This window comes from Ornithorhynchus anatinus, chromosome Y2, assembly GCF_004115215.2.
Source record: "Ornithorhynchus anatinus isolate Pmale09 chromosome Y2, mOrnAna1.pri.v4, whole genome shotgun sequence".
Lineage (NCBI taxonomy): Eukaryota > Metazoa > Chordata > Mammalia > Monotremata > Ornithorhynchidae > Ornithorhynchus > Ornithorhynchus anatinus.
In genome coordinates this window covers 4584146-4591627 of record NC_053176.1, presented here as the reverse complement: position 1 = coordinate 4591627, position 7482 = coordinate 4584146, and positions in this window count along the sequence as shown.

Here is a 7482-nt window from a genome sequence, read left to right as displayed (position 1 = left end):
TCTAGGTCTCAGAATGCTGGACAGGATAGAAGGAACATGGATTTCTTGAAATATGGTGTTACAGATGTTTTTTGCAGATACCACGGATTGTCAGAAAAACAACCAAATGGATTTTGGAATCAATTAAGCCCAAGTGGTTTTAGGTAGGCCAAATGACTCAAATTAGCATATTTTGAATCTATCATCAAGAAGAGTAATTCTCTGGAGAAGACACTTATGGTAGGAAAAGGCTGGGGAGAATGTGGAAGAGGCAGACAAGCAGCTAGATGGGTGGAGACCATAACAAAGATAACTAGCGAAAAGGTAGGCAGTTCCTGGATTATGGCAGAGGACAGGATGTTCTGGAGAAAGTATACTCGTGGAGTCGCTATGAATCAGAAAGGATTCCATGGCCCTAAATAATAATGATAATGAGAGCTTTCCAACAGTTGGTAGAGAGAGAGAGGGAGTTCCAGCAGTTGGTAGAGGATCCAACATTCTGTCAGGCTCACTTGGATTATAGCTCAGAGTGTTTTTAGGGCACTGGAGAGACATGGCTCAGGGTAGGTTTAGGTTTCTGAAGGAAAGAAACATAGAGAGTTTGTTACTCTGAGAGGCTGAGAGATCAGAAAATCTGGTGCTTAGAGACCTCCATTTGGGTCTCAGGTTTCTGAGAACTCAAAGTTTGGTGTTGACAGGGCAGTAAAGGGGTTTGAACAACGAGAATGCAGAGTGACTGGGGGCAACCTTCCAAAGGAGTAGGGCCTAAAGCAGATCGGGACTGATAGAATGGGGGAGAAGAGCTAACAGGACCTGAGCAGAACAGGTGCCTCAAGCAAGTGAGGGTTCAAAAGAAGTATAATGCCGAGTGGGGAGGGGCTCAGAAGGATTAGGACTCCTGTGGATAGAAGTTCTCCAGAAGGCTCAGGATGAAGAACACTTTATGAGATATGGGGGCCTAGGATCAAAGCGGTTCAAAGAGCCCAGAGTTTAAGCCCCAGAGTGGTTTCAGGGGAGCCGAAAGGATCTGGACTAAGTGTGGTTTAGGGACAAGATGGATTGGAATTCAAGAAAGACGCAGTGTGCTGAAGCACTGAGCATCAGAGTGGTACAATACTCAGAAGAATTGTGCATCTTAGCACAGTTTGAGGCTGCAACTGCTGTGAAGGAACAAGAAATCCCAGGTTCTGAACTCTGCGGGACTGAGGACCTGTGTGATTTTTGGTCTAAAAGATTGAGTCCTAAGTGAAGTTGAGGGTTGAGAATTTGTTAGGTGACTGCTGGATGAGGGACCACAGCGGGTTGGGTTGCCGAAGAATTGCAACCCATGAGTGGGTTAGATGTGAGAGACAGTTGGACTCCCTGGGTTGTGAATGCTCTGAGGGTTTTATCATTATCATTATTAAGCGCTGTCAAGTCATTTCCAATTTACGGCAACTCCATGGATGTACTTTCTCCACAACATCCTGTCTTCTGCCACAGTCCACAACCTTTCCTAATAGTTCTTCCACTATCGGGTTAGAAACACGTGGGTTCTGAGAAGCTGAGAATTGCGAGTGATTTGGGGTTGAGGCAATTAGGACTCAGAGATGTTAGATCTCAATGTTGTTGGGGAAGAATTTATTAGGATTTGGAGAGAATTGGGGCTTAAGAAGACTCGGGATCCGTTTCCCCAAGGGCCCAGAAGGAGCAGGGCCCTTGAGGAGTTTCAGAGCTTCAAGCAATAGGAGGCACTAGCACTGTTTAGGGCTCAGACAAATTCGGATTTGGAGCACCCGGAAGGCTCTGAAGAGTCAGTACCTATGGAGATTAAGGGCTTAGAAGGTTTAGAGATCAGTGTAGGCTGAGTGGACGAAGAGAGATGGTTTGAACAGAGGTGAGTGTGTGTTCGTAGGTGAGCGTGCGTATGTGTTTGTGTTTGTTTGAGTGTGTTTTGTAGTGTGAGTGTGTGCATGCATGAGCGTGCCTGAGTTAGTAAGTGTATGTCCTTTACAATTCTGTAGGTTGCGGGCTGGAGGAAGAGAGGGCAGGGATTTAGGGTGTTGAGTTCAGAGTTGACCAGGGCTCAGGAGTGTTGGGCTTAGGTGATATCAGAGATTGGATGGATTCAGATTCAGAGCACATTAAGGCTCAGGAGGCCTGGGGAAAGATCAGGGATTAGGTGTTCAACGGTCTCAAAGACTTAGTTCCAAGGGTGCTCAGAGGATTGATCCTTCTATAGGTCTCATCCGGGTGAGGGTTCCAAGAGGGGTAGTACAAACCCAGAGTTGACTGAGGGCTCCAAATGATTAGGGACACAGTGGGTTTCACATGCTCAGCTTCTTAGGAATGAAAACCCTTGGGATTCAGAGAGGGCTGTTGTACAGATCAAATTAGGACACAGGCTTATTAGGGCTCAAAGATGTTTAAGAACCCAGAGTCGTTAGACCTCTAACTTTCAAGAGCCTGACTGCCTCAGAGCTCAGTGGGAATAGGCCTCAGAGCTCCTCAAGGGCACAGAAGGAGAACGGGACCCAGAGCAGCAGAGTGGGCCAAAGGATTAGGATTCTAGGTGATAACAAGGAGAACAACGATAACAATAGTGGAAGAACCATTAGAGTGTTTGACAATCATATAGAGGACATGACGTTTTGAAGACAGCATACCCACTGGGTCATTGTGCATCGCAAAGGACTCGATGGCACTTAATAATAATGATAATGAAGATCTTGTTCCAGCATTTGGTAGGTGACCCAACGTTGTGTCAGCTTCAGCTGGATTCTAGTTCAGAGTGTTTCTTAAGGCTTGGAAGAGCCAGGGCTCAATGTGGGCTTAGGGCTCAGAAGGATTGGGACAAGGTGAGTTGGCTACTCAGAGAGGCTTGGGGCTCAGGAAATCTAGGGCTCAGAGAGATCCATTTGGGGCTCAGGTGTCTGAATACGTGTGGGATTCAGCTAGGGGAAGGGGTTCAAACGACAAGAATATAGAGCCATCGAGGACATCTACCAAAGGAGGATGTCCCAAAGCAGACCAGGGCCCAGAAAGATGAGGAATCAGTGCAAAGAGCACCTGAGCAGAAAGGGCGTCTTGAGCAATTTCGTAGGAAATGATACCCCTGGGGCACAGTAGGACCAGGATTCCAGGGGACTTATAAGGCTTTTTTTAAGCAGTAGAAGGGATGAGCACTGTTTAGGGCTCAGACTGATTCAGGTTCAGAGTACTTGAAGGGCTCCAAAGGGTCAGTATCCGAGGCAGTTAAGGGCTCAGAAGTTTTAGAGACTGGTGCAGCTGAAAGGTCCAAACTACTTGTTTTGAATAAAGATTAGTGTGTGGGCATGTCCTTGTGTGTGAGTGTGTGTGAGAGTGCCAGAGAGTGTGTGTGTGTGTGTGTGTTTATGTGTCTATTCCTCTTGTAGATGGAAAGTTATGGGAAGAGTAGGTGGGAGTTAGGGCATTTGGTTCGGAGTTCTGTACAGGCTAGAAACGTTGGGGCTCAGAGCTGTGCCAAAGGTCGGTTGGATTAGGAGTCAGAGTACTTAAAGGTCCAGGAGGATTGATGCTCACAGCACTTAATGGAGAGCTGGGGAAAGCTCAGGGATTGGATTTTTAATGGTCCCCAAAGACTTGGTTCCAGACGTGGTAGGAGGATTCATCCTTCCGTAGAGCTCAGCCAGGGTAAGGCTCTGAGCAGATGAGGGCACACTCAGAATCGGTTGAGGGGTACAACAAACTGGGGACACGGTGAGATTCATATGCTGAGAGGCTTAGGAATGGGAACCACGGGGACTCAGAGAAAGCTGGAGCACAGAGTAAATTAGAGTTCCAGCCTATTAGGTCTCAGAGATGTTTAAGGACTATGTGGCCTCAAAGCATCAGGAGTCCGACTGTCTTAGAGCTCAGTATGATTATGCCTCAGAGCCCCTCAGAGTCACGGAAGGAGAACGGAACCCAGAGGGGTGGAAGGCATCAAATGATTAGGACTCAGAGAGAATTCTACCTGGGCCAAAATCATGGTCTCAAGCACATTTGTGTTTATTGCCTCTTACTCCATCTTAATCATCCTCGACCTCTCAGCGGCCTTTGGCACTGTGGACTATCCCCTTCTCAACAACTCGTTATACAACCTTGGCTTCAGTGACTCTGTCCTCTCCTGGTTTTCCTCTTATCTTTCTGGCCGTTCATTCTCAGTCTCCTTTGCAGGTCCCTCTTCCCACTCCCCACCTCTAACTGTAAGGGTTCTTCATGGGTAGGTTCCTGGTCCTCTTCTATTCTCCATTTACACTCGGTCCCTGGGGGAACTCAGTTACTCCCAAGGCTTCAACTATCATCTCTACGTGGATGACACTCCAATCTACATCTCCTCCCCTGTTCTCTCTACCTCTCTCCGGGTTCGCATCTCCTTCCAACGAAAGGACATCTCTATTTGGATGTCCTCCCGTGACTTCAAACTCAACATGTCCAAGACAGAGCTCATTATCTTCCCTCCCAAACCCTCTTCTCTCCCTGTCTTTCTCGTTACTGTGGTTGGCACTACCAACTTTAGCATCTCACAAGCCCGCAACCTTGGTGTTATCCTTGACTTGCTCTCTCATTCACCCCACATATCCAATCTGTCACCAGAGCCTGCCGATCTCACCATTACAACCTAGCCAAAATCAGCCCTTTTCTCTCCATTCAAACCGCTACCTTGTTAGTGCAGTCACCCATCCTATCCTGATTGAATTACTACATCACCTCCTTTAAGACCTCCAACCTCAGACCTCTCCCCACTGCAGTCCATACTGCATTCTACTATCCAGATGATCTTTCTAGAAGAAACCTTCGGGACATGTCACTCCTCTCCTCAAAAATCTCCAGTAGTTACCCAACAACCTCCATATCGAACAAAAACTCCTGACTACCATCATCCAAGATTGCCGTCATGTTGCCCCTTCTTACCTCATGTCCCTTCTCTCCTTCCACATCCGAGCTTGGACACTGTGCTCCTCTGGTGTTGACCTTCTCATTGTGCCTCATTCTCACCTGTCCTGCCGTTGAACCCTGACCCATGTTCTACCTCTGGCCTGGAACGCCCTCCATCCTCAAATATGTCAAACAATCACCCTCCAACCCCTAGGGGGTTGGCTTGATGAGGGCCCAGAGGGGCTTGGGGATACCGAAGATTTGCCCCGTGAGTGGATTATGTAAATGAGATAGAGGCGGACAACTGGGAGATAAGTGCTTTGAAGGTCTTGAGTGGTCAGAGACCCTGGGGCCCAGAGAAGTAGAAAACTCTGAGCTACTGGGGTCCAGGACAATTAGGACTCAGAGATCGTAGGTCTCAGAGATGTTGAGGAGGAAATGATTAGGTTTCCAAAGAATCGGGGCCTGATTCCACGAGAGTTCAAAAGGAGCAGGACTCTAGGTAAGTTTTATGGCTCAAAGCAGAAGAAGGGCTGAACACTGTTTAGGGCTAAGACTTATTCAGATTCTCAGCATTTGGAGGTCTCTGGAGGGTCAGAGCTGGAAGCAGATAAGGGCTCAGAAGGTTTAGAGATTGGTGTGGTTGAAAGGTCCAAAAGATTTGAACAGAGCTATGTATGTCTGTTTGCGAGGCTGTGTATATGTGTTTGCTAGTGTCTGTGTGAGTGTGTTTGTGTGAGCTTGTGTGTATGGGCATGCCTCCATACATATTTGTAGGTGCCAGGGTCAAGGAAGAGCAGGTGCGAGGTAGGGCGTCAGATTCAGAGTTTTCTAGGGTTCAAGTGTTGAGGCCCTGAGCACTGGAAGGGTCACATGGATTCTGGCTCAGAACACTTAAAGGCTCAGGAGGATTTGTGATCACAGCAGTTCAGCGCCTTAAAAGTGCTTGACGCTTAGAACACCATTTGGCACATAGTAAGTGCTTAACAAATACCATAATTATTATTAATGGGGGGTTTGGGAAGGCTCAGGGATTGGGGCTTGAACCATCCCCAAGGATTTAGTGGTGAACCATCCTGCCGTACATACAAGCCAGGGGGCTCCTCCTCCTCCTTCCTGCACAAATCTGTAGGTGGCAGGTTGAGGGAAGACCAAGTACATATGTTTCAACCCTGACTCCGCTCTCTCATTCACCCCAAATATCCAATCTGCTGTATGCCTTAAGGATGTCAACTGTTGGGGTTCAAAGAGGGTTGGAGGAAAGATCAAATTAGGGCTCAGGCCTGTTAGGGCTCAGAGATGTTTTAGGACCCAGAGCTGTTAGACCGCTAAATGTCGGGATCCTAATTACATCAGAGCACAGTGGGATTGGGCCTCACAGCCCCTGGAGGACACAGAAGGAGAACTGGGCCCACAGCGGTGGAGGATGACAGATGATTAAGACTTGGTGTGAATTCCACCTGAGCCCCAAATCGGGGACTGGAGCACATTAGGGTCCAATCAAATCCGGATGGCCCAGTGACTCAGGTCAAAGAAGCATTAGCACTGAGGTTAGTTTAGGGCACAGAAAGCTATCGGGAGGCCCAGGACATTTGGGGGCTCTCAAGGATTAGGAGTCCTAAGCAGGTTGGGGGCCACCTGCAGTAGCACCTGGAGTTGTTTTAAGGGAGCGGAAGAAGTTAGACTCGTAGCGGGTTTGGGCTCCAAAGGATTGCAACTGAAGAGAGATGCGGTGTGCAGCCAGTTTAGGATTCAGAGTGCTGGAAAGCTCAGAATGAGATTTTGGGGTTTCAAGCAGTTGAGGGCAAGGAAGCATTAGGACTGGGCAGCAGGTTCGAGGCCAACGCATTGGGAGCAGGAGCAATTTTGGGCTGAGATTAGTAGGAGTCTTAAGATGCTGAGGGCTTAGGCTTCAGAGCGGCGTAGTGGATTAGCCCAATCAGAGGTCCAGTGAGTTTGGGGATCGGAGGGAGTGAGGCCGAAAGCCGTTCAGGGCTCAGAACAATTTCTGCTCAGGGCATTGAATGGCTCAGAAAGATTGGTGCTTGAGAGCCTCTCCAGGTCTCCTATTGAGGATCAGGACTGATGCCCCTTTTTCAGACTCAGAGGATTAGGACCAAACCACGGGATCAAGACCCTACGGCAAGTAGACTCAAATCCACCTGAAGGCTCAGTTAAGAGAGCCCTCAGAACACCTTACAGATCAGAGTAAATACAGAGTTCAGAGAGGTTTAGGGTTCTGAAGGATTTAGGCTTCAAGTGGATTTATCCTCAAGAAGGCGAAGGCGAAGGCCATCTGAAGCACATAGAACAATCTGGGCCCAGAGCATGGCAGGCTCTGAAAGCGGTAACCTCTGCAGAGAGCGGTTGAAAGCCAGAGCAAACTAAGGCTCAGACAGATAGGGCTCAGAGAGGCAGAGGTCAGAGGGCCATCAGAGCTCACTGTGATGTGGATCTCAAAAGGAGGAGCCCCTGCAGAGTGTGATGGCCTCAGAAGGATGAGGCCTTGGCCCATTTTCAGGGTTGGCAGGGGTTAAAATGAAGCTTGAGGATTCCAAGTGCCTTCCTAGGGCTCAGAACAGTTAAAGTCACGCAGAGAGGTGAGCCTGACACTTGGAATCA